The sequence below is a fragment of the Musca autumnalis genome, unplaced genomic scaffold (genome assembly GCF_047663935.1).
Source record: "Musca autumnalis isolate F117 unplaced genomic scaffold, ASM4766393v1 scaffold_4, whole genome shotgun sequence".
Classification (NCBI taxonomy): domain Eukaryota; kingdom Metazoa; phylum Arthropoda; class Insecta; order Diptera; family Muscidae; genus Musca; species Musca autumnalis.
The window spans coordinates 171,428,254-171,456,152 of NW_027411977.1; positions in this window are offsets into that span (position 1 = coordinate 171,428,254).

Below are 27,899 nucleotides of genomic sequence, written 5' to 3' on the forward strand. Positions count from 1 at the left end.
TGCGGGTCCTATGTAGGTCATATGTACACAATACCCAGAATCGGAAACATTTTAATGAGAAACTCAAGTATAAGTGACAATAACAAGTAATAATTGAAAAAGTTACTATGTAGTGTAAAGAGGAGCAACAACACAAAATAGACTCTTTTTAATTTTCGCTTTAAAGCTCAGTGTTATGTGTGTCAAAACAAACGGTTAGTCAATGTGTTACAGTGTTGTTGGCTATGGACAATTACTTTGCTAGACACAACATGTATAGTGCAACATTTGTACAAAATCTCTGTTATGCATAGGATATTCGCCGGAAGTTGTTAAACAAGGTAATTCAATTCCGCCCTACAAGGAAACAAATATTATTACTCATTGGCTATTGTTACAACCAGGGTTTCGGAGCCGAGCCATTTTTGCTTTCACTTCGACTCCTGACCAGTTTTATCACGACATATAAGTCGACTCCTATACCACTCAAAATTAATAAAATATGGAAAACTTTGCAACATTGTCCTAAATTTTGCACAATAAATGCTTATCTGTTTGTTTTTGAGGTGTTCTTTAGATAGAACGGTCATTAGAACGTAATAATCAACTACGGAACTTTAATATGATGTAAAATTTATATTTACATATATTGTTTCAAAAACTTAAAAAAAAAACAAGTCAAACAGTTTCAGCCGATTTTACCAAATGATATGTACCAGTATGCATTTAACTCTTTATTGCTTTAGCAAAGTTATGGTCGGGACGGGCTATGTGATACTCTAAAGTACCACTAACCCTGCGCATAAGCATTTCACGGATCAAAATTTCCTGAAGGGAGGTATTAAAGTTATTCACCACCCGAATGACTAGACATCAGATTTTGCATATCTGCATATTTTTTATTAATACGAAAATCCTGATTGAACCAAAATTTATTTCAAAGAAAATTTAATTCAATTACGTGCTCAAATTTTTGTGCGTATTTTCATTTGCCAATAGTATGCTTAAAATATGAAAAATATACAACCACTGAAGACACAGAAAATATTGAATTTAACATAAAATATTATATAAAATGTTGTGTTGTGTGTAGGTTAAAAATAGAAAATTACCATTTAAATATAAATAAAATTCTCCAGGTCACTTCATTGTTTCCCAATTCGAACTCCTACGAAACGTCTAGACAATGACATAGAAATATAAAAATAGGAAAACTCAACTGTTAACATTTTTCAAGATGGAGATAAACTATGTTGTTACGACATAGTAGAACAAACCAGGTAAATTAAGTACTACAACAAATACAACTCAACAACAACCACATAACAATTTGTTTTTGTTTGTAACTTTAGTGTTAAAGATAAATGTAAACAAAATAAGGAAATGCCTATAAATTATTGGAATTGGAATTTAAAAAAACTAATATTTTTTCACATTTGATTGAATATTTTAGAAAACATGAATGAACACTCGTTAGATTTTCAATTTGATGTTTCCATATCATTCCACTAAATGCATTATTTCTCGCAGAAATTAATTCTTGCAAATATGTTTGAGGTGGCTGGAAATTCATTGAAAAAGTAAAAGCTGTTTGAATCTCTTGTTTTTGAAATCAAAAAACACATGTTTATTAGGGCTTTATTTTTTCAAACTTATCAAAATACCACACCATATTAACAAATGTTCTACCGGCTCTATAAGCCGTGTTTTAGTGTGCGGCACGTCTATCGGACTTGGAGGAGGTTACATGTCATTTATATGAAGAAGTCTTTATGGGAAATAGTTTTTTTCTTATGAATATATTTTTTCTTCAAAAAATGTATATCCCTAATATACATCGAACGTAGAAATGAATATAAAAAATGTCGTATGGAATTTGACACTAACATTACAGCCCAGTTCCGTCAGCTGGGTATTGCTGCTACCTTTTCTTGTTCTACCATGGTTGTTACGATATCATAACAACATTGTTATAGATTTTCACCGCTATAGCAATACTTAATTGATTGGAAACTGTTATGGAATACAATTATGTGTTGATATAAATATTTCACTTTGAATGTTTTGTTCTTCATTTTGACATTTCATTTTGTTAATTTTTTTCTTGAAACATGTCTCTGTTGCTGTACGTACAATTTGTTTGCAAACTACTTGTATGTCAAATGCATTTCTCTAGAGTTGGACAATCTAGTTCATATTTAATTGAATTAATTGAGCTATCATGACCTAAGGAGTTTGTATTGAAGAAGTGATATCTAGCGAAGGCCACACACATCCAATCAATATTCAATGATCGTTTCGCTGGTGGTTAATTCAGCTCATCAGGCATATCTCATTGACCAATATGTTTGGATGAAAAAAGAGAGCTACTACATAAGTTTCTGCCCTATGCAAGAATATGTTTTGCCAGGCACACATTTCACATTTACATTAAAATATTTGGGTTGACATACCACCATGTGTTGCTAGTTGAAAAATTTGCAAAAAATAGAACTTACATCTGAACATTTTGTTCTTACATATATTGTTTCAAATTACAAATAGAATAATTCGAATTTCAAATGGAATAATTCGAATTACAAATGGAATAATTCGAATTACAATTGAAATGTTTCGAATTACAAAAGGAACTCTAGAATTGCAAATAAAATGTTACGAATTACAAATGAAATTCTCGAATTACAACTAAAATGATTCCGTCACACAAATTACGTATACACGGTTTTTTTTCATATAAACGACTGCAGTCCACTGAACTAGATAGTGAACCACGTCGTTAAATTTTTAGTTCAGAGAATAGGCTGTAAACTATTTTTTATGCCAACAAGTTTAGGCGTTCGAATAAACGGAATCAAGGTTGGGAAGTGTTGTTGATATGAGGAAATGGTTTTGCAAAGTCGTACTTATGGAACCCTGATATTTGGAACAAAGATTACTGAACTAACATTTGGAATAGTGATTATCCTACCGGATTTTGGAAATTCGTACTTATGTGTACCAATTTGGTACAAATTGAAAGAATAGAGCTGGAATCCTGGAAATTGGAATTAAGATTACTGTTCGATCGAAGGATCAAGGTAGTTTTGGAAATTCGTACTTGACGAAAAGTACTAAATGGTAAAACAAGTAAGCCAAGGCTATAGTCGGACGGAGCCGACCATGTGATACCCTACACCACTACCCCTGGGAATTAGCTTTCCACAAATCAAATGTTTTGGAACAAATAAACTTATTGTAAGAAATAACTTTGTGGATTCTGGCACCGTATCACACTTCTTCTCTTCAACGAATGGCAAAGCGACCCATGCTGCAATGAATGTGTAAAAATGTAAAAATTCAATTGGACAATTAATACGCTAGAGCACCATGTAGTTTGCAATAATGCAAAAACTGGGAATGGGAAAATGTTGTTCTCTACACAAAACCCATTATATATTAGGCAGTAGGCACGTTATTTAGCAGACACATTATTGCAATTTGCATCAGGGGGAAAGGTTAGTAGTTATTTTTCCACATGTAAGCTTCTTTGCCGGTATATGCCCTCCAGGAAATAAAATATAGACCAAACATATTTTTTTAATTTTTCACACAAAAGTAATGGTCCATTTCACCCGCTAAATAATATCAGATCATCATCCAAAATTGTAGGCATCTTCTTCTACCTAAACTTTTACCTAATGCAAAATTTCGTGATTATTGAGCTATAATTGCGACCTTTAGCGCGTTTTTGATTACACTACATACAAATAGCTGGGTATATTAGGCTGTTACTCTGTAATCTTATCATGTACACCAACACAATTGGCATCAATAGAAAGGTCAAGCGTTCCTCTTCCAAGTATAGCTTACTGGCGGAATAAAGATATAAGCTGTATATTAAAAATTTTCACAATTTTCACACAAAAGTTGTGGTCTATTTAACCCTCTAAATATTATCTGATCGCCATATCAAATTGCAAACTTCATCTTTGTCATATACTCTTACATTAGTTAAAATTTCGAGGCGATCGGACTATTATTGCGACCTACAGAGCAGCTACAAAATCGGATAAAAATTATGTTTTTGGTCCATTTCACCCGCTAAATATTTCACGAATCATCACTAATAGGGATCTATTCTGATGTGAAACCGAACTCCACACCAAATTTCGTAACGATCGGTCCATAATTGAGGCCTGGAATTTGATTACAATTTATAATGGACAGACGGACACACGGACGGACGGACGGACACACATCTCAAAATCGCTTTATCTCGTCGAGATATGAAGATTGGTATACCACATTGGGGGTCTCCGACGAATATTTCGCGGTGTTACATGAATTTTTACCAAAACAAACTTATAATACCCTTTCCACATAGTGGTGTAGGGTATAAAAATGTTGTACAATTTGGATTTGGATGAACGGATAGAGTCGGAATCCTGAAATTATAATTAAGATTACTTTTGGAGCGTAGGATTTAGATATGGAGGTAGTTTTGGAAATTCGTTCTAATGTGTATGATAAGTACTAACTATGATATAAATTTGACTAGGGTGAACGGTACTAACTCGTACTAAAGTTAGAACAATTTGGATTTGAGTGAATGGATAGAGGAGGAATCCTGAAATTTGGAATTAAGGTTACTGTAGGAGCGGAGTATTGAGGTAATTTTGGAAATTCGTACTTATGTGTACGAAAAGCACTAAATGGTACAATTTGGGTGAACGGCCCGAGTCGGAATCCTGAATTTTAAAATTAAGATTACTGTTGGCGTTTAGGATTGAGATAAAGAGGTAGTTTTGCAAATTCGTACTTACCAGTAAAATGTTCGATGCCAAGGATGCTATTTAATCATGGGTGCAAGTGATCTGGCATTTCATCTTATAACCACTTTCACTCATGAATTTTATATGAGCGTTTTGGGGGAAAAGATGATATTCATTTTTGACATGTTATTTTTACCAATGCTTTGACATGTCATTTTAACCAACACTTTGGAATGAAATTTGGAATGAAAGAGTTTCAACAACGTTGGTCGTGATTTTGAGCCTCCGAAAACATCAAGCATATTGTAAATAATACACCTTATATAGATTTAAACATATTTAGATAAATAAAAGAAAATATATAAGTGTGTAAATAAAAACACAAACTTCATCTCTATTGGATCGATGGAATGGAGCTGAAATCCTGAAATTTGAAATTATCTTTACTGTTGGAGTTGAGGATTGATATAGTTTTGGAAATTCTTACATATGTGTACGAAAAGTACTAAATATTACTGAATTTTGTACAATTTGGAATCTTAGTGAACGAATAGTCCTGGAATCCTAAAATTTGGAATGATGATTACTGTTGGAGTGAAGGACTAAATGTGATACAAATTGGACTTGGGTGAACGGATAGAGCTCGAATCCTGAAATGTCGAATAAAGAGTTAATTTTGGAAATTCGTTCTTATGTGTGCGATAAGTACTAAATGGTACTGAATTTGGTACAATTTGGATTTGGGTGAACGCATAGAACTGAAATCGTGAAATATAGAATTAAGACTACTGTTGGAGTGGAAGATTGAAATAGTTATAGAAATTAGTACTTATGTGCATGAAAAGCACTAAATGGTAACTAAATAGTAATGGAGGTACTACATTGTACAAAACTTGGTATTTTTTAGTATTTGTTAAAACTGGAATTATGAATTTTGGTATTAAGTTCACTGTTGGTGTGCAGAATGAAGATAAGAAGGAGATCTCTGAAAATAGAGCTTATGTGTACGAGAAGTACTTAATGGTACTAAATTTGATATATGAATAGAGAGGGAATTCGGAAATTAGGTATTATAGTCGGTGTTGATGTGTAGGGTTGTGATATGGATGTGGTTGTGGAGATATCTACCGTAAGTGTACGAAAAGTACCAATTGGCACAGAATTTGGTCCAAATTGTTACTATGTAAGGATAAGGATAGCAGTTGGCTTTTAGAGTGAAGATAAGGAGGAAGTTTTGAAAATTCGTACTTACACTCTGGTTCATCGGAATAAAACCAACAAATTTTGCCTACAAATACAGTTACATCTAACGATAGGAGAGGTATTGTAAATTATATTTTTGTGGACATGTAGAGTATATAGAAGCCGAAAGTTTCAATAACTAACATATTTCACATAAGGTTACAACGGTTCTTTTCACTCAAAATATTAACATGATTTAATGGTTCAGCAGGATAGAAACACCCTAAAAATTTACACAAACCCTTTGTCATATGTGGTAAACTTTTACAAGGGCTACGTATAATTAAAAATAAAGGCCGGGAATGTCCATGGGCAACAAATATTGGGCAAAAAATGTGTATTAAGGTCTTGTAATAGGACGAAAATCTATGCTTAGAGCTTCAAAATATATTCTTACGAAAAAATACGTAGAAACAATTTATAAAGTCAAAATTGTACACAAAAATGTGTTTAAAATTTTCAAAGTCACAATAAAACAAGTAAAAAAGTATCAGTCAGATGTGCTGAAGGAGATGTACCCTCAGCCTATGACCGACCAATAGAAAAGAAGCAAACACAATAATTATACCGTATATAAAATATATCAATTTTGTATCACGAGTTCTCTTTAAAATACGTGGTATCTGTAGGTATGTAGGTATCATTCACACATACCAAATTTTTTTACCAAACAAACTTATGATTCTTGGAGAACTCAAAATAATAAATTACGTAAAACTAAGTTTGGAAGACATTTTTGAAAATGTTGAGAGTTATCTTGCACACTATCCATTTTGATACGTGCAGGTTATTGGAGCTTTTTCACCATTATCTTAGAATGTATGGACTTACTGCGGAAAAAAATGTACCGTTGTAACAGGGGTCGTGAAAACAACATTCTGCTAAACAATTCAAGTAGATACGAGACGAGTCCTCAAACTACACTTTTCCCAAATTTTGTGTGGGAGCTCCAAGAGCTATCTTACGGATTTTCCATTTTAGTTGGTGCCGTCCGGGTTTCTTGGACCTTTAAGGCCATTATCTCAGGAAGTATGTACTTGCGCCCGAAAATAATTGTACCTTTTAATAAGGGCTGCAAGGACAACCTGCTGAAAAAATTCAAAACGATCCTAGAGGAGCTCTTAGACTTCACTTTATCTGAATCTCGTGTGGGAGGTACCCGAAGGAGTGAACCGATATCGTCCATTTTCGAATTTACACTAAGTTTGGGAAAGATATTACGAATACCACACTTCAACCACTATAACATGACCATTTGTTAATTTGTTCGAAAGATATTAGCGCCTTTAAAATAAAGAAAATAATATAAATCCGTTGTGAAAAAGGAGTTGTGCCCATTAAAGTTGAAAATCTAAGACCCCATTTTAACAACTTAACCGTTATTAAATTAAAAAAAAAGAAGTCACCCAAAGAAACCAAAGGTATTTTTGTCCTCCGTCGAATCCCACAAAACCGAATTAATACATCAAAACCCCAGCACATTTTTCGTGTAGCACAGTCGGAAAGTTTAATATTCGCAGAAAGGTTCAAATGTTATGGACCAGTGTGGTACACTCATCCACATGGTTCGAAAATCTGTTTACAGTAAATCTTAATAACTTCCAAAATTTAAAATCTTGAAAATCTTGGAAAAAACAAAGTGACCCAAAGAAACCAACGGCATTTTTGTTGTCCATGAAACCCAACACGATAGAATTTTCGCATCAGAAAGCTTGAATATTTTTCTGGTCAACTTTTTTAGCACAGTGTTATATAAAGTTATAATTTAGATAAATAAGAAAAGTTCCTTTATTACAATTAAACGTGTTGCTGCGACATTTTCATTATAATCGTACTGCTGCATTTAATGTAAGTATACATACATATATGTACATTTAAGTATACATATATGACTATGCATGGAAATGAGAAGAATGTGCATACATATATACATCTGTGAATAATGCTCATAAGATGCTTAAATGCTAAGAATGCCTAAACTTTTCCAATGTGATAAACAAACAATTTTTAAATTATTTTTTAATCAACTTTTTGGTCTGTTATTAAAAACAATAATATTGACATTTCTTAATTCCACTCAGAATACCATAATTTTGTTTATACTAAGAGTACTATCACAAAAGGCATATTTGCAACAATGTTCAAAACAACATCCCAGCAAACCATATGTCTGATGTCCGACAAGTGTGAACAATTTCGGAAGCAAAGTCGTTCAGATTTCGTTACGATTTCTAAACGATTTTTCGGACAGGAAATAGTTCAGATTTTGTACAGATTTCGTTCCGATTTCGGAACGAATGTCGGAAAGAAATTTCCTTTCCGAATTTCCCAAGGATTTTCTTCAGATTTCGTTACGAAATCGGACCGAAATCGATCCTATGTCGCTCCGACATTTCGTTCCGAAATTATGTCAACCACTTCATACAACTTTCGTTAAGATATCGTTACGATTTCGGATCAGATTTCGGATGTATCGTCCGAATTTTGTTCCGATTTCGTTACGATGTCGGTACGATTGGTTTGCTGGGATTTTAATATTATCATGCAAATTACAAAATTTTTCCCATCATTGACAACATGTGTGCCACTTTGTCAATGTATTCTAAAATATATGTATGTATGTTTGTATAAACAAATTTCTTATATTGGGAGAGCAAAATACAAACAATTTATTTTTTTAATTAATATGCAATTATTCCAAACCTACATAACAAAAATTTGAATTTTCAATTCGTATTAGCCAATTAATTGAGTATGTGAATCCTGAATAAATAAAGACAGATATATTTGCATATACACTTTATGGGGTGTCAAACCTAGAAACCTTTTTCAATTCTCTTTGATCTAATCCAATATACAAACATTCATAGGAACATACATACATATATGTATAAAATTCTATTGTCGCAATGTTCTCAAAAACAACACCGTCCGATAGTTTTTAAAAAATTTCGATACACATGACTTTCAAATTTCAAAGGACCATATTAAAGAGGAGAGTATTGGCTTTATATAATAATTATAAATTATTGCATTCAAGGATAAAAAGAACATCAAAAATCTCCTTGAAAAATTAAATACTAGAAATTCTTTGTTAATATCCTTTATGTAGTGCAACAATTCTCGAAATTTCAATATCTATATCTTAGATTTGTAAATTATTTTTTAAAAAACATTTACATCAAATTCTTCAAAGAAAACAAAGCATTTTATTACATATCACTTATCAAATTAACCATATTCTAACACAGAAGCCTGATAGAAGATCAAAATTAAGAAGACAGCCATTCCGGCGTTTTTCCCCATCACTTTCGCGTTTATGGGCCGCCAAAGGTTTGAGGCCTTGTTGACAAAGGGGATCATTTTGTCAGACTCAAATCTTCTTAACCCCAAAGTTGTAGCTCTTGTCTTTAAGAACTAATTCTGAGCACATAAAATCACCAAACCTCATTTTCAGGTCAAAATCGTAGAGGTCAAATTTTCCGACATCGATTTTTTAAGACCATCCTAATGCTACATTGTTGCAATTTGTGTAAAATCCTTCTTCGATTACCCTATATGTACACATTAGGGATATAACTAAAAAAATACCACACCAGTACCAAATGCGGAATATTGTCCTGATAACGAAAACGCGTGTTTAGTTCGATTCGGTGAAAAAAGTTTCCGCACCGACTGCGATTACTAAAGCCCTTTTGATATTTTTTTTCTACTAAAAAAAAAAATTAATTTGCTTTGTTTGAATAAATATTTATAGGAAACAAATACTATTCTCAAAGGCAAAGTCATTAAAAACAGTCTGTAACTTTCGCGAATTCGTTGCAAATGACCACATATTCTATTGACCGATAGGTACAATAAATACAAACATAAAATTCGCGAGTTTATAAAGAAAAACAAAAAATTGCTATATTGTCAAAGGTGCATTAAATGCTATAAAATGTAGCGATTTCATAACAAATTGGTCCAGAATGGTTTGATATTGATTTTGAATTAGATTAATCCTATAAAAAAGTTATTACAAAAAGCGTATATGTCATTATGAAAAATAAAATTAAATAATGCATCAATGCATTTGGTGCGGAAACTTTTTTTTGCGATAGAGAAAAAATGACACGATGGTATTTTTAAAATTTGCAAAAACTGCAAAAAAGTTATAACCCTAATGTACATATTTTTTTTGGCCAACTTTTAGGCAAAAGTGACACAGAAAAAAATGTTACCAAATTTTTTGGTTCCCTTCCTTGTTGCATCATTGATTACAAATAGAAATTTTGAAATGTAACGCAGTTCACATCTTTCTCGAGAAAAAAGTGATGGTGAAGCGCAACATCAGACATATGTGTATATTAAGGAATAACATGTTATTAATTACTAATACTTACAATTTTATGTAAATCGCTGTTGTATCCTAGAATTAAAAAATATAAGTTTTTTAATATTTTTCGGAAATTTTTAGACGAAGCAATTTATTTTTATGATATATAAAATATAAACCAATGTTTTATTTCGACGATTTGGTAATAGAAACTTTCTGTGTATTATATTTGGAAGGGGTTTCTTAAATTCACTATTTTAAAATTGAGTAGGATTATTCCATTAAAATAATTGCAGTATAATTGGTTCGATACTGTATGCATTGTTTACTGTGGATCTGCCAACTTACGACAAAAGTGTCTTCGGAGCTCTTGCAGATGATTCAGTTATGGTTCAAAAACAAAACATTATATTGACAACATATAAATGCCATTGGGAAATACTATAATATACCTTGGTATAATCCAAGATTACAAATTAAAGATTACAAATAGAAGGAACACGTTAAAGAAACTCTTGAAATGTTCCAAATTACTTTTGCTGACAGAATTGATAAAATTGAATCACTTACGACACGATTTAGCACATTCCCATTAAAGAGATCAGTTTTTTATTGACCAGATACATCGTTTTGTAATACTATTAATGAAAGAGTCTAATATCAAACTTTCTAATGATTTTCACTGTTGTTATTATTATCCTTGTAGAACGATGTGCACGAGGTTATTGAAGCTATCAACACTAGCTTAAATTATTATATTTTGCATTAATATTTAAAAAATGAAAAATTGTATATGCGAATTTTATTGCCAATCACTTTGTTTTTCGACAACAGCCAAAAAAATCCCTTAGAAAATCGATTAGAAATCGGAACGAAGATTCTTCCCAAATTGTTCAGAGGATTCGGATATCCGAAATTTAGTCAGCGGGGATGGTAGGGTCTGTCCCTATGTTAGCTTTTTGTATGTGTGTTATTTTGTGTGTTTGTCGAACTGTAGCAGCGGAGACCACAGTCATTCTTTCAATACTAAAACATGTTTTTAACAAAACTACAAACCAGATGATGTTTGAGTTTTGAGTTAAGTGTGAAAATCCGAACGGACAGTAAGTCAGTTGTTAAAGCTATAACAAACAAGACAGCGAAATCAAAAACTGTTTTAGAGTGTAAAAAGTCTATTAAAAACTACTCCCATCATGATTCGGTAGAAATTATATGCGTACCAGGACATACAGGGATTAAGAGTAACAAGATATTTAACTTTTTAGCGAAACACGTCAGACAGCAAAATACTATAGCCTAGATAATGCTGAGACTTTAAAAGAGGTGTGTCTAGATCAGGGATGGAAAATTCAGTACAATAGTACTTTTTTTAGTACCAATTCACTATAAAAAGTACCGAAGTACCCCCGCGACACATACTCTAGTCTAGAAAAAGTTTATGGAACTAAAAATGCAAATTTCGCACTTTAACTTGCTTTAGACTATATACTTATACGATGATTAAGTGCATTTTCTCGATTTATTTGACGTATATTGTATGAAAATGACAACTTAAATCCACTGGATTTGCTAAACGGAGCATAGTCTAAACGGGGTATTAGCTTCCGAAATCAAATCTGGATGTATGTATGTACCTTCCTATTGGTAATATACCAAAATATGAACCTTTATTGACCATTTTCTTTGTGGAGCTCTTCCTCCCATTGAGAATCCACGATATCAAGTTACAGTCACTACAGTAGACCAAGATCTTTTTAACAGGTCACGTAAGTAGCACAACAACAACTCTATTTTGGCCGAAAATTCTTCAATATGTCAAAATGTTTGTTTACGTTTTCATACAATTTATTCACAATAACAAAATATTTGACAGATTGAAACCAATCAGCTGGCCGTTTTTACGCCACCTTATAATTCCATCATGCAGTAGACTAATCATCTGAGAACCAGCAATACCAGTTTAATACGGGCTATATTAGTGCTGGCGAACTATGGATAGGCAGACTATTATTGATTACTGACGTAAAACAAGGTTTACATTGGCCACCAAAACATTTTTTTTACTTTCTTTTGTAACAGAAAGTCCAAAAAAATGTTTTTTAATAAATATTTTAGAGCTCAATATAAACAAGGCTTAACGACAGCGATCAAAGCGATAGTCGGGCTATCGATACTTTGCCACCTCTAGGTTATATTAAAACATGAATTTATACCCACAATTCTCTATAGGTATGTTTTATACCCATATCGAATACAAAATAACTAATTTCAGTCATTTCGATGGGATAATGAGGCTAAACTCTTTAAAATACCGAAAATCGTGTGGTACAATTCTATGGGGGATATATCAGAACGTGGGCCTGCATTGACTAATCCTTGGAGTAATTGAAGCTTCTGTATAGGTTCTCTGACAAATATTTCGATGTGTTACAAACGGAATGACTAAATTAAAAGTTAATTATACCCTCCAGTATGGTATACAAATATATACGATTTTGCATTGTTCAGATTTCATAGATATAAGCCTTTGTTGTTGTTTTTTTACTGAATAAAAAATTTTATATATTTTCTTAAAAAAATAATAAAAAAGGACCTTTTCAATGAAAAGAGTACCATTTTAGTACTTTTTGATATTTTTAATTTTCCATCCCTGGTCTAGATGGACAAATAATGCTCATATAACCCTCTTGAATATTGAAGAGAAAGGAAAAGGCACAAAAATCTAATGGCGTAACCCAGGCGAGGACAAACAAATGAACTAATATTAACTATGAGAACCAGCTTTCGCAACCATGAGAAACCAACTCCTGGAAAACGACACCATAAAATAAACAAAATTAAAATATTGATAGAACAACTACATAATGAAAACAGGTAACTTAAAATAATAGCGTAAAAAGTAAAAATATCAAAAAATATTCATCCTAAATGAATTTTCAGAAACAGCAAACTTATAATACCCTTTCTACATTGCACGATGGGGCCAATGGCAGGTTTTTGTGGCAAAAAGTCATTTTTTCAAGTCAGTGATTGAAATCAATTAATAACGGAATTATATTCTTAACACTTTCAAACCTCCAAAACCAAAAAATTACAATCTGGCAACGGCCCCTGGTGACATGCCAAGCTGCCAAATATGTCATAATTTTCATTCCGTTTATTTCTGACATTTAGTCGTAATTAAAAAAATGATATTATAAATTTTTTAAAAATGGAAAATATTGGTAAAAGTATGTGAATTAAGATTATTATTAAAAATGTAAATGAAATATTAGATGTGGTCAATAATTTGTTGTGTCAGTAAGTGATGTTTTTTGATGTAGTCTGTGGTTTCGCCCATGTGTTCTTTGGAGTAGAACTTTCGGTATCGCGGTGTATTCTCGTAAAAATATGTATCTGGTGAAAGGTGACAATGCCGGCTAACAGATTTTGAAAAGAAATTTTGCGTATACTTGCGAATAAAAAAATTATCAATTTTCAGATTTCGTAAAACTTAATAATTTGTAAATTTTTAATTATTTTTTGGAAAATCAGCGAAAACCAAAACACGTTATAGACTGGTTTTCTGCGAATTTTAATGGAGGTGTTAAAGACAACTTCGTGACGGGAGTTAAAAAACAAGTTTATAACATTTGTGTACGCCTTAACCAAAAATGGAAAAAATGAGGTCAAAAAATCGTGTATTACAATTTGAAAGCTTATGGTTAGCTAGTGACACAGTATTTACGCTAGAACAAGGTAATGATACAAAGAAAATAGGGCGCTCTAATGTGGAGTATAGTGAAGAAAGAAAACTAGCTTCGGAAGTCTTCTATGAACACGGCAACAATACCAAGCTCTTGATTCATGCCGCCTCTGTTTCGGCCAATTTGTCAAAAGAAAAAAATATATGTTCTCAAGAAAGTTCGGTATCAACCAACTAAAATGAGAAAACAATTAACTTCGACAGAGAAAATTTATGAACGATATATCCAAATCTCAACCGATTTCAATATGATGTCTCAACAATGTTTTCTAGACCGAACCCCGTCAGACACTTTAAATTTCATCACAATTGGACATATATAGCATGATTGATGCACGAAATACCTAAAATCAGGTGAAAATATATATGGGAGCTATATCCAAATCTTAACCGATTTCGATATAATTTGGCATACTTTTTTCTAGACCTTATTCCGTCACACATTTTAAATTTCATCGAAATTGGACAGAATTTGCGTGTTTGTTGCACCAAATACCTCAAATCGGTAGAAAATATATATGGGAGCTATATCCAAATCTGAACCGATTACAATATTATTTGGCAAATATATTTCTAGACCGAATCCTGTCACATGTTTCAAATTTCATCGAAATTGGACAAAAATTGCGTGTTTGTTGCACCAAATACCTCAAATCGGGCGAAAATATATATGGGAGCTATATCCAAATCTGAACCGATTTCAAAATAACTTGGCAAACTTATTTCCAGTCCGAATTCCGCAACATATTCCAAATATCATCATAATTGGACAGAATTTTCGTGTTTGGTCCATCAATTACTCGAAATCGGTCGAACATATATATGAGAACTATATATATATATGAACCGATATCAACCAAATTTGGCAGATTAGTTTCTAGGCCGATTATAAACATCTGCACGAAATTTTGAAGGTCTAGCTTGCCCTTGTGATGTTTTGCATAAAAAACCTGTCATCGTCCCCATCGTGCATTGTGGCGTAGGGTATAAAAATTTGAAAATATATGTAGCAAATTGGAAGAAACGACCGCCAAAATGCTTATTTCAAATACTGTTTTTAGTAAAGCCACAGGGGTTTCCGCTTCCGAATGGTATTTTCAATGTCCAGAATTAGTTGATGCATCGTATCAATTTTATTTAACTACTAGCAGACCCCGGTCCGCGTTGCTGGCCCGTCGTAATGAGTTTTAATTCAAAAGTAGGTATTTTCTAACTCACTTCTTCGGTCCATTGTCAAACCGAGAACGATTTTAAATTTATCAACAAATTTTGTCTGTAACTTTTCTTTTCTCTTACGGACTTTGTCGGATTTTTCGCCAATTTGTGCCTTTTAGGATTTATTATCGTCCATGTCACTGTCTTTATCCTAAACCGATCTAATAATAAAAGTTAAAAAAATGATTAAATCGAATTCTCCCGCTTATTTCTACGTATATGTTTTAGCTTTTCATGGCTGATGGACCGTTGAACTTCACCATTTAAGTACATTTGTAAATATATAGTTTTTCTTGATCGTGGGACAACCACCGTTGTCTCGAAAACTAATTTGCAACCTGATGCACTCATAAGTTTGACAAATACAGCGATTATAAAATAATAGGCCCCGAAATTTGTCTACAAATATATAGCATTTTGGACCACGGTACATTCCTGAATATTTTCTGAAAATTAGGTTCAGTAGTTTTGGAAAAATAATGTTTTGAAAAGAGTGGACGTGGTCATCAGTTTTCAAGATATAACATATTAAAAAAAGTGGGCCTGGTCCGGTCCTAGGGTGCACACAACTTCATTGCCTAGCAAAATGTATCCTGAAACCGATATAATCATAAGTTTGGCTTATACATACAGCGTTTAACAGAAAGGCATGTGGAAGGTACCCCTCATAACAACGGCAAACATTGAGCTTTTGCTGCAAATTTTATGGAAATCCCTTCAGTAGTATTGGAGTTATGACATACAAAAAAACAGGCATGGTCGGGCCTATAGGCCCCAAAGAAGTACCTAGATTGTAGATTAATCCGTAAATTTTTATTCCGATACATACATAATTTTTGCAAATATAACGTTTTTTTAAAAAATATCGCATAGGGGAGGTACCCCGTCTCCTCTAGAATTCAATAAAATATGTAACCTGTTTTCGGGGGCATTGTAAACTTTTCTTTCCAAAAAACCAAAGTTGGGTTATGACAGCATTTGATTTTTAAAGGTAAGGCGTTTTTTTTAAATATGCCCTCTTCAAAATTCAAGAAAATATGCCTGTACATTCCCTGACATTTTCACGAATTTCGGTTCAGTAGTTTTGTAGATGTAACATATTTTAAAAAGTGGGTATGGTCAAGTCTGTGGTTCCTAAAAAAGTAGGTAAGGTCGGAGACACAACCACAATTGTCTCGCAAATTAACTTCCAAATAGATACATTCGTAATTATTGTAAATATAAAATTTTTAAAAATGTAGGGTATAGGGGAAGTTCCCCGCCCTTTCCGAAATTCAACTGAATTTGTAGCCTATTTTAAGCGGGGACCATCTCTGTACATTCCCTGGCAATTTCAGGAAAATCGGTTCAGTAGTTTTTGTAGAAATGATAAAAGTAGAAAATTGAAAAAAGTGGGCGAACTGGGCATGGTCAAATTTTCTTTGCATAAGAACCCAAGTCGAAAATCGGTTCAGCCGTTCTCAACTGATGTCATTACCAACGAACGATATTTGATTTTTATTTATAAAGATTTAAAAGTTTAGACAAATCGCGATTTTCTTGAAAATCCCCTGTAGATATAACCTAATTAGAAAGGGAGCGTGGTCGGATCTTAAGTCACAAAATAAGTACGTAAGATTGGAGACACAATCGCCATTGACTCGCAAATAAATTCCCAAACCGATACATTCGTATTTGTTGCAAATATTGCATTTTTACAAAAATAGGACATAGGGGAGGTACCCGCCCGATCCGAAAGTCAAAAAATATGTAGCCTATTTTTATCGGGGACCAACCCTGTACATTCGCTGAAAGTTTCAGGAAAATCGATTTAGTAGTTTCCTAGATATAACATATTTAAAAAAGTGGGCGTTGTCCAGTCTTAATGCCCCAAATAAGCACGTAAGGTCGGAGACACAATCGCCATTGACTCGGAAATTAATTTTCAAGGCGATACATTTGTAATTGTTGCAAATATTGCATTTTTACAAAAATAGGGCATAGGGGAGGTACCCCGCCCGATCCGAAATTCAACCAAATATGTAGCCTATTTCAACCGGGGGCCATCACTTTACGTTCCCTGCAAATTTCAGGAAAATCTATTGAGTAGTTCCGTAGATATAACATATTTATAAAAGTGGGCGGAAAAGTGGGCGTGGCCAATTTTTCTTTGCATAAAAACCTAAACTGGACTATGACTAACATTTCCACAAAAAATTATCCAAATCGCTCTAGCCGTTTTCAACTGATTCAATTACCAACAAACGACAATTGAGTTTTATATATAAAGATTAAAGGGCAACAAATCACAGAAGTGTGTCATTTAATTGATTTTAAAATATATTCTGGAAAACAATATTACTTAATACTCTTCAAAAGCTTCCTCTAAGGAACTTTCTTTGGAACACACCCTTTGTAGACAAATTTACGAATTCTTAGAATTTAAACTATTTATGTCGGAATTGATAAATTATGTTTCCATATGTATCCATATTTTTGAGGTTTATTGATCCATATATGAATGAAACCCCATCGAAAAATTCCGGGACTCCAAAGAATTCAATCCCGGGATTCGGGATTTAAGAAATCCCGAAAGATCCCGAGTTTTCGGGATTCGGGATTTCGGATTAATTTTGTTAATATTTTTTAAAACTCATAGTTGTTGTAGTTCATAGTTGTCATAGTTCAGTTTTTAAAGGGGTTACCGAGCTCTAGTGGACACAGAAAGAAAACATATATTTTTTGAAAATTTACATAGCGCCATATATTATGATCCAGATCCATACAAAAGCTCTACTGCTGAAGATGCACAGTGTCACGACAGCGGACAAAAATGGGCAAAACCAGTACAAATGTATTGATGCGAGTCGATAGAAAACATTCTAAATAGATGGCTTTTCAATTTTGATATTTATACGTAAAGTAGTTTTGTCTATATCTGCTAAACCTAAATAACGACGGGACGTACGCAAATATCTCACCTTCACCTTTCTACCATAGACTGGGCGTCCGTGTTACCCAAATACGTTGAGTACAAAATCACATTTAAAACACCAAATCCGCGACCAAAACTTATTTAAATGTTTTCATTCGTAAAATAAATAATTTTCCTTTGAAATTCCAGGTTTTGTTGGGCTTTTGTTTTCAAAATAGTACCAAAATAGCACACACATACATGCATACAAAACGTTCTGTCATAGTTGGATTTGTTCAACTTACAAAAAGTATACGCTCGACGTATTTAGGTAGTTCTCATAAGAATACATGTGTTCTACTTTTTTCACCACACACGCCCTGGATATACGGACGTACATATATAGGTATGGGCCTATGAGGACATGGTAGTACAATAAAAAGTAACAGCAATACCCAGCTGACTGAACTGGGCTGTAATGTTAGTGTCATGGCACAATTACCCAGGTAGTGGTATCACAACAGCTGTTCGAATAAGAAAAGTCAAATCCCTTAATAAAAAAATTATTTTTGACATAACATATTCAAAATTTTACGATGCCACTACCTGCGTAATTGTGCCATGGTTGGCGTCAAATTCCATACGACATTTTATATATTTATTTCTATGTTCGATGTATATTAGGGATATATATTTTTTGAAGAACAAATTTATTCATCCAAAAAAAAATTAATTCCGATAAAGACTTCTTCATATCACTGACATGTAAACTCCTCCAAGTCCGAACGACGTGCCGCACACTAAAACACCGCTTATATAGGCGGTACAATATTTGTTAATATGTGTGGTATTTTGTTAAACTTGAAAAGAATAAAGCCCTAATAAACGTGTGCTATTTTGGTTTCAAAAACAAAAGATTGAAGCAGCTTCTCCTTTTTCGATGAATTACCAGTGACCCCAAACATTTTTGCAAGAATTCTACTTTCTGCGAGAAATTATGGGTTTAGTGGAATGATATGGAAACATTCAAATTAAAAATCTGTGAAAAATAATAGTTTTTTAAATTCCAATAATTTATAGAAATTTCCTACATTACATTTGCCGTTGACACTAACATTACAAACAAAACCAAATTTCTATGTGGTTGTTGTTGAGTTGTATTTGTTGTAGTATTTACTTAACCTGGTTTGTTCTACCATGATATAAGGGTTCAAATTCGATAATTGTTGGCAATAAGCATTTTTCTCCATATATTCAAAATTTTACAAAATTTATTATTTTCAAATATTTCGTTATAAAACTGATTTTTTTAAGTTGGTTTGGATGTAATAAATTTGGCTTCACATTTGTTTGAAAGTAAATTGCGATCATATGGTGTTTAAAGTTACTCGGATCTGTAGTTCTTAGTTTGTCAATTTTGTGAAGCAAGTTTTACAATTAGTGGAGTTGTGAAAAGTGTGTACTTAAATGTATAAAGGTGCCAGCTGCAGAGTTTTGCAGACGAACACGTTATTTTTTTTTTTTTTTCATTTTCAATGACCACGTCATTAAGGGTTATAATAATAATTGTTCCACAAACATCCCTGAAGGGACAAGGGAGACTTCTCTCATATCAATGAGTGCACCGCGATTCATATTAGCTCAATGATACGGGACATACTGTTTATCGCCGAGTCCGATAGGCGCACAGTGTTGCCGCGTGGACAAAAATCAAAAAATGTGATGTTAACTTTTACATATGTTTATGTTTTTTTCAGATTGACAGATTTATAGCAAAATCGGTGACAGATATATATGGAGGCTATATCCAAATCTGTACCGATTTTTGCGAAATCAAATCAAAATCGGTAAAACTGAACAGGGGCCTGGGGAACATCCCATGTTAAATTTGAAGACTATTCATAAAAAATTGAGCGATTTATAGCAAAATCGGGGAAAGATATATATAGGAGCTATATCCAAATCTGAACCGATTTATACGAAAATCGGTGAAACTACTCAGGAGCCTAAGAAAATATCACATATTTAATTTGAAGGCTATTCGATTAAAATTGACCGAGTTATAGCAAAATCGGGGAAAGATATATATGGGGGCTATATCCAAATCTGAACCGATATGGACCAAAGTTGATATTTTTCATTCCTGTGCCCTCATAAGTACTTGTGCAAAAATTCATCAACTTAGGTCAACGCCTTCTATTTTTGTCCACATTTGTATGGAAGCGGCAACACTGGGCGGCGTGTCTTAAGACACCACTTTGTAGAGAAGTTTACATGGCTGAAATACTCAGGAAATGTCGCCAACATTATTAAGGGGTATTTTGCCACCGCTGAAAAATGTTTGATGTTGCCTGGCCGGGGAGTCGAACCCACGACCTTCAGCGTGCAAGGCGGACGTATATACCGTTGCACCACGGTGGCACCCCATTAAGGGGTTACCCCCTATTTTAGTAAAGCGTTTTGCGGTGTCGACCGATCATCATTAATTTTTGTGCTCATAAAGTACCTAATAATCTTGTCTTCATGCGAGGAAATTTTAAAAATATAAATTTTTTAAAAAAAATGTCAAGCGATCAAATTCGAAATTTCGATTTTTAACAAAAAAAAGTGCCGGTTTTTACCATTAATCGGTAGAAAAAACTTTTTAAGGAAAATTCTTGCATTTAAATACAAAATTTTAATGTATTCAATAAGACCACATGTAGACTGAACACCTAATTTCAGTCATTTCGGGTGGAAATATCGAAAATTGCGAAGTACCCTTATATGCGGACTATACCAAAACGTGGACCGACCTTCCAAATTTTTCTTCTTCGACATTATCAGCCAACAGTAAGTACTTGTACCAAAATTCATTCACCTACGGTAACTCCTTCTATTTTTGGTCGCCGTTTATACAAACTCGCGACATAGTGAGATGCCACTTTTTAAATGTAAAAAGATGAATACGATGGCGGATTTTTTATGCGATACCCCCCTAAAGTGTTTAGTGTTACTAGTGATGGACAATAAATGTGGCCTTTAGAGCAATTTCGTAAAAATTCACCTTTGGCCCCATACAAATTACTATGGAAACTTTGGGTTGTTAGGTGGGTGCCGCATAAAAAAATCTGACATAATTTTTTTCATTTGAGTTAAAACCAGTCTAGTGTAGACCCATACTTATATACCAAACTGAATGTCTCGGCGAGCTGAGTTGATCTGGCTATGTGTGTCCGCCCGTCTGTCCATCTAAAGCTTGTAATCACGCTACAGGTCGCAATTATGATCGGATCGTCATGAAGTTTTGGGATTGATGGGGATCCTGGAGGGGAAAATTGATTTTGGTGATGGTCAGATGATATACAAGGGTCGGAATGGGCAAAAAACAAATGTGGAGAAAAATTCAACGTTTTGTTATTATGCAAATATCTCCGCTTCTAGTAGGGGTTTTTCAGAAGCAATTCCTGTCAATGGAAGGAGAAAAGTTCACCTTTATAAAGATGCAAAGTAGGTTGTCGTACAAACAATAAACAATAAACATGTTGCAGTAGTCGACACAGATTGCAATTTTGATCGGAACCAAATTTTTGGGGTTGTTGGGGATCCCAGAGAGGATTTTGGTGGCGGTCGGATAATATTCAGGAGTCAGAATTGGCAAAATACTTACATATGTGGAGGAAAATTATACCGTTTATCTTATGCCTATATATCCGCTTTTAATAGGTGTATTAAAAAGCAAAGAAAATATATCAGCTACAATGATGTAAAATAGGTTGGCGTACCTTTTTTTACTTGTAATGAGGAATATCCCAGCTTTGGTTAGGTGCATTTCAACAATAGTGACCTATAATAATCAATACATTCTGAGCTTTATACTGATCCCAATTGCCTTACCAAAAGTGAACAAATACAAGAGATATAGAAAAAGAGGCTCAAATATCCCAAATTCTAATTTGTAGAATTTTATTTCCAATACGGATATCTCTGTTTCTGTTGGACATAATCCAAGGGGAGGGCCTAAAATGAAACGAGACCATATGAGATTTAAACTAATGCTAAATATGTTGGCATTAATGGTAAAATATCAGAATTATTGCAAAATGCACTAAGGTCTCCCTATTTTTATATTTTGAAGTATTTATTTTAATGATAAATACATCTGTTTCTCTTCTGCAAATCTTTCAATTACTACCAAGTAGATTGTCGACGGTAGTCAAATATAAAATTATTAATTATAATGGTTTTGTTAGCCCTAAGTTATTTGACATAAAAGCTAGGGTGGTTGAAAACATGTTTACCAGTTAAAAGCTTACACTGTGTGTAATTTTTTGAGTCATGTTTTATTAACCCTATTCTGACTCCACAGTGTGATAGAACACAAAAAACGAGAAGACACGTGTCTCACCGTTTTTCCCTATCTCATCAACTTTCGCGGTTATAGGCCTCCAAAGGTTTGAGGGTTTGATGTAAAAAGGGTCATTTAGTCAGGGCTATATCTTCCAAACCGTTAGGAAATTTGAATTTATCTCAGAGGCAAAGTTGTAGCTCTTATCTTTAAGAACAAAAGTTGTGAACACAAACTTCATCTGCAAGGAGAAAATCGCCATGGTCAAATTTCTTTTAATATTTTTTCTCAATTTTTGTTATACAGCATCAAACCGATCAAATTTGAAGCAAACAACCAACTACAAAAATGTACCTCAGATCTCAATAAACATCGTTCTAGAATATACGAACTCTGTAGAAACGGATCTTAATGGTCAAAATAGCAAAACAATTTCGATTTTTATCCTCTTTTCTCGGCTTCTGCTCCATAGATACTAAACCGTTCAAAATACAAGAAAACAATCAACCACAATATTGCAGCAAAGGCATCAATAAACAACTTTCTGGAACATCGAAATGTCTATGAACGGTTCTTAATGGTAAAATTAGCAAAAATCTTTTGAAAATATCCAATTTTTATACTTTTTTCTCCCACTCTGGTCGAAAGATACGCAACCGCCCAAAAATTAAGGATGCATTAAACTACAAAACCTTAGATTTCAACAAACAAGTTTCTAGAACAAATGAAGATTCTAGGAACGATTCTTCAAGCTCGATTATTTTAGATCATTATTTCCTGTTCAGGTCCGTAAATAAAAAACCTTTCAAATTTCCTTGCGTTTTTAACAGTTTGTTATTTCCAACCCTGAGCAGGGGGAATGTTAAAAATAATTTAATTGTTCTTGAATTTCAGCCCTAAGAATCATTCCTAGAACCTTCATATGTTCTAAAAAGTTGTTTATTGAAATCTTAGGTACATTTTTGTGGTTGACTGAATCCTTAATTTTTGGGCGGTTGCGTATCTTTGGACAAAAGTATAAAAATTGGATATTTTCAAAAGATTTTTGCTAATTTTACCATTAAGAACCGTTCATAGACATTTCGTATGTTCCAGAAAGTTGTTTATTGATGCCTTTGCTACAATATTGTGGTTGATTGTTTTCTTGAATTTTGAACGGTTTAGTATCTATGGAGCAGAAGCCGAGAAAAGAGGATAAAAATCGAAATTGTTTTGCTATTTTGACCATTAAGATCCGTTTCTACAGAGTTCGTATATTCTAGAACGGTGTTTATTGAGGAGCAGAAGCCGAGAAAAGAGGATAAAAATCCCATTTGGTTTGTTACTTTGACCTTTAAGAACCGTCTATACAGAGTTCAAATGTTCTAGAAAGATGTTTATTGGGATCTGAGGTACATTTTTGTAGTTGGTTGCTTGCTTCAAATTTTATCGGTTTGCTGTATAACAAAACTTGAGAAACCATTTTAAAATTAATTTGACTATGGCGATTTTGACCTTGCAAATGAAGTTTGATGGATTATATGTGTTCACAATTTTCGTTCTTTAAGACAAGAGCTGCAACTTCCCTTCAGATATAAGTTAAAATTTCCTAACGGTTTCGAAGATATAATCCTGAATAAATGCCCTTTTCACATCAAAGCCTCAAACCTTTGGAGGCCTATAACCGCGAAAGTTGATGAGATACGAAAAAACGATGAGACACGTGTCCTCTCTTTTTTGGTCTTCTATCACGCTGCGGTGTCAGAATATGGTTAATAATTTTCGTGTTGCACAGTGTTATGTAGGGCCAGGTCAGGCAATGTGCGCTTACTGAGAGCAAGTGAGCGAAAACTTCAATGTAAAATGCATTGAAATATATGCTCACTTGCTCTCAGCAAGCGCACATTGCCTATCCATGATGTAGGGTACCACATAATCGGCCCCGTCCTGACTACAGCCTTTGCTCACCTTTTTTTCTCTTATCTTGTTAACTTTTAATTTGCAAGTATATACAAATATACACAAACATTTTGCTTGCGCTTAAACGAATGTATGCTGGGATGATTTGAACACACAAATGCCTTTTGGCCTTGTTGGTTTTTTGGTAAAGTTAACCGGATCCTATGAATAACATTGTTTTCATTTAATTTCTGTTGATTATACGCCCCTTTGTAATGGAACATATTCAGTATCTACAGTTAAAGATAAGTTTCACAGGCAGTTTCCAAACAACGCATTAATTTTATAATTTATTGTCAAACAGATAAATTACCTGTAATTATTTAAACGTGTTTTCGAACACACAACAAACATTAGTTATCATACATGACTGATAGTTTACAAAATATCTGTGTTTAATTAAGACAAAGAAACGGTTAATAAATGCTGACATATTTAAACACACGAACATATACGTGTGAAAATCGTTATTTCACAATGTATTGTTATACGTGAGTGGATCGTATCTTTAATGGAAAGAAAACGATATTATTGGTGTATGTGTATTAGGCCGGGGCGATTTGAAAACTGAGATTGAACTGAGCAACAAAGTCCACTAGACCATAGGTCTACGCTGAAAATCGAGCCTCCCGATTTTGACTTTAAGTTTTTTATCCACGTTTTTTGGACCTTTTGGCATATACCAGCCAAACCATTTAGATTTTCGATCCATCACAATAATAAAAATAATAATAATAACTTGTTCGAAAGATATTATTCACCCCTTTAAAAGGAAGAAGGATCAATAGAAATCCGTTGTGAAAAAAAAGGAAGTTATGTCCGATTAAATTTGAAAATGTAAGAAACCCAGATTTTTACTACTTTTACCGTTATAAAAAATAAAACGAAGTGACCCAAACGAACTAAAGGCATTGTCGTTGTCCATGGATCCCAACACGATATAATTTTGTATCAGAACGCTTGAATATTTTTCTGATCAACTTTTGTAGCACAGTGCCATTTATCGACATTTTCAGAAAAGTTTGCACCTTCTCAAGGCCAAAACTGCCTGAAGGAGCGTTCCAATGCTTTTGCGATGTATTAGAGAGTTCTTAATTACTGTCTTGGCTACGACTTTTGTCCTTGTGTTGGAACGAAATTCTCAATGGTTTGGGTTTTATATGCCAAAATGTCTAAAAAACGTGGATAAAAAACTTAAAGTCAAAATCGGGAGGCTCGATTTCCACCGGTAGACCTATGCTCTTGTGGACTTTTTTGCTCAGTTCAATCCCAGGAATCAGAAACGTGAAGGGCCCATTAAGGTTTCTTTCCTTCCATACAAATCGCCCCGGCCTAACGTGTATATATAAAGATATCTGCCTAGCTGAGTCGTTCACTTGGACAGCAATGTGAATACGCCCTCGACTGTTAATGGTAGGTATAATTATTAATGAATGGTTTAATTGATTAATGTTTGGTTGTTTGTATGTTGAAGTCAGCTTCATTTCTGATAGAATCTATCAGCATTTGTGCCCAGACTCTAAGTGCAAACAAAGTGGCGGACACACACGTACTTGACTTTATGAATATTCATCCCACAATAAATCACTTAATTACACTTAATTTGGTTGTGCTAAAATGGCAGGCACAGCCACGAACATTAATTGAACCACGATAAAATGAACAATCCACGTTCATTATGTGGTCATGGTGACACCAAATACAAAGGACCTAGTTCATAAAATTGTCAAATTCATATATAATTCAATGCATGTTAATTTTCACGACATCGGTAGCAATCACTTGGTTGGCGATGGCACATTAAAGGTTTTGTTGTTAATGACATATTAAAGTTTAACTTTGATGTCAAAATGTTCGAATAAAATACTTTTCGAATAATGAACAATCAATGAGAAAACATTTTGCATGAAAATTATTTGTATACACATTGATAATTGACATTTGTTTATAAATTAGTTTTCTTAAAAACATTTCTTTCGTATTTTGCATCGATTTTTTCATTTTTATGTCATTAAATTCATATCCGCTTTTTGTTAAAAAATAATAAATATAAATTAAGTTCCATAAAAATCGTATAAAGTTTCGAAGCTATTATAAAACCAGCAAGAACCTGACCGAAAAATATATTGCTAATGAACTTAATTTAAACTAAAAATAATTATAATATATACACATGTATATAAAAAAATTATGAATTTTGTTAATTTATAACTAGATCTCAAAATATGAACTCAATTAATCGAATTTCAATAAAAATGTAAAACAATATATGTAAGCTTGTTTTCCAATTGCAAGGATAAGCTTAAGAATATTAATTGCATAAGCTTGTTCTACATTTACAGGGGTAAGCTTATAAACAAGGGTTCCACTTCGATTATTCTATAATTGTGACATACGTTTTAACAACAAATTTCTCAAGTCTATTATACGCTTAAGGCTTATGTTGGTAAGCTTATTATACTATAATTCTCAAGCTTTTTTGGTATGTTGGGATATAAGTACAAACATGCCTGGGTTCCAAACATGTAAATATATTAAGGTGGAAAAAACGAAAACTGTTATTCTCTGAAATGCATTGGAATATTGACAAGAAACAAAAATAAACTCATATGTGACGGCATTCATTTTTGTTTTTTATTCCCTCCACAATAGTATGGAGGGTATATTAAGTTTGTTTTTCTGTTTGTAACACATCGAACTAATCATTTGCGACCATATAAAGTATATATATTCTTGATCAGGATAAAATTCTAAGACGATCTAGCCATGTCCGTCTGTTGTAATCACTCCAGCGTTCGCAATAATTGAGCTAGAGCGCTATATTTTTGCACCCGAGTGTTTTTTTTCCATAGGCAGGTCAAGTTCGAAGATGGTCTATATACGACCACTTTTTGGTATAGCCGCCATATAACGATACCTCCCGATTTTCGGTATATTGGGGGATTTTAGCTACATTTTTTGACCGAACTACCTGTAATTTCACGTTTGGGGTTCCCAGTGGTCACAAAATATCTGTATTTTATCGGTATTTTGGCGATTTTAGCTAAAATTTTTGACTGAACTACCTGTAATTTGGCAGTTGAGGTTCCTAGTAATCACAAAACATCTCCACCTAAAACTCTCAACATAGGTCCATGTTTTGGTATAGCCCACATGTAACGGTACCTTTAAGATTTAAGCTAAAATTGTTCACTGAACTACCTGTAATTTGACAGTTGAGGTTCCTAGTGATCACAAAACATCTTTACTAAACACTGTTAACAGACGTCCATGTTTTGGTATAGCCCCCATATAACGGTACCTCCCGATTTTCGGTATTTTGAAAAGTTTAGCTACAATTTTCGACCGAACTATTTGTAAGTCGACATTTGAGGTTCCCAGCGGTCACACAACATCTCCACCAAAAACTGTCAGCATAGGTCCATGTTTTTGTATAAACGGTGCCTCCCCATTTTCGGTATTTTTACATTTTGACATACCCATATAACGGT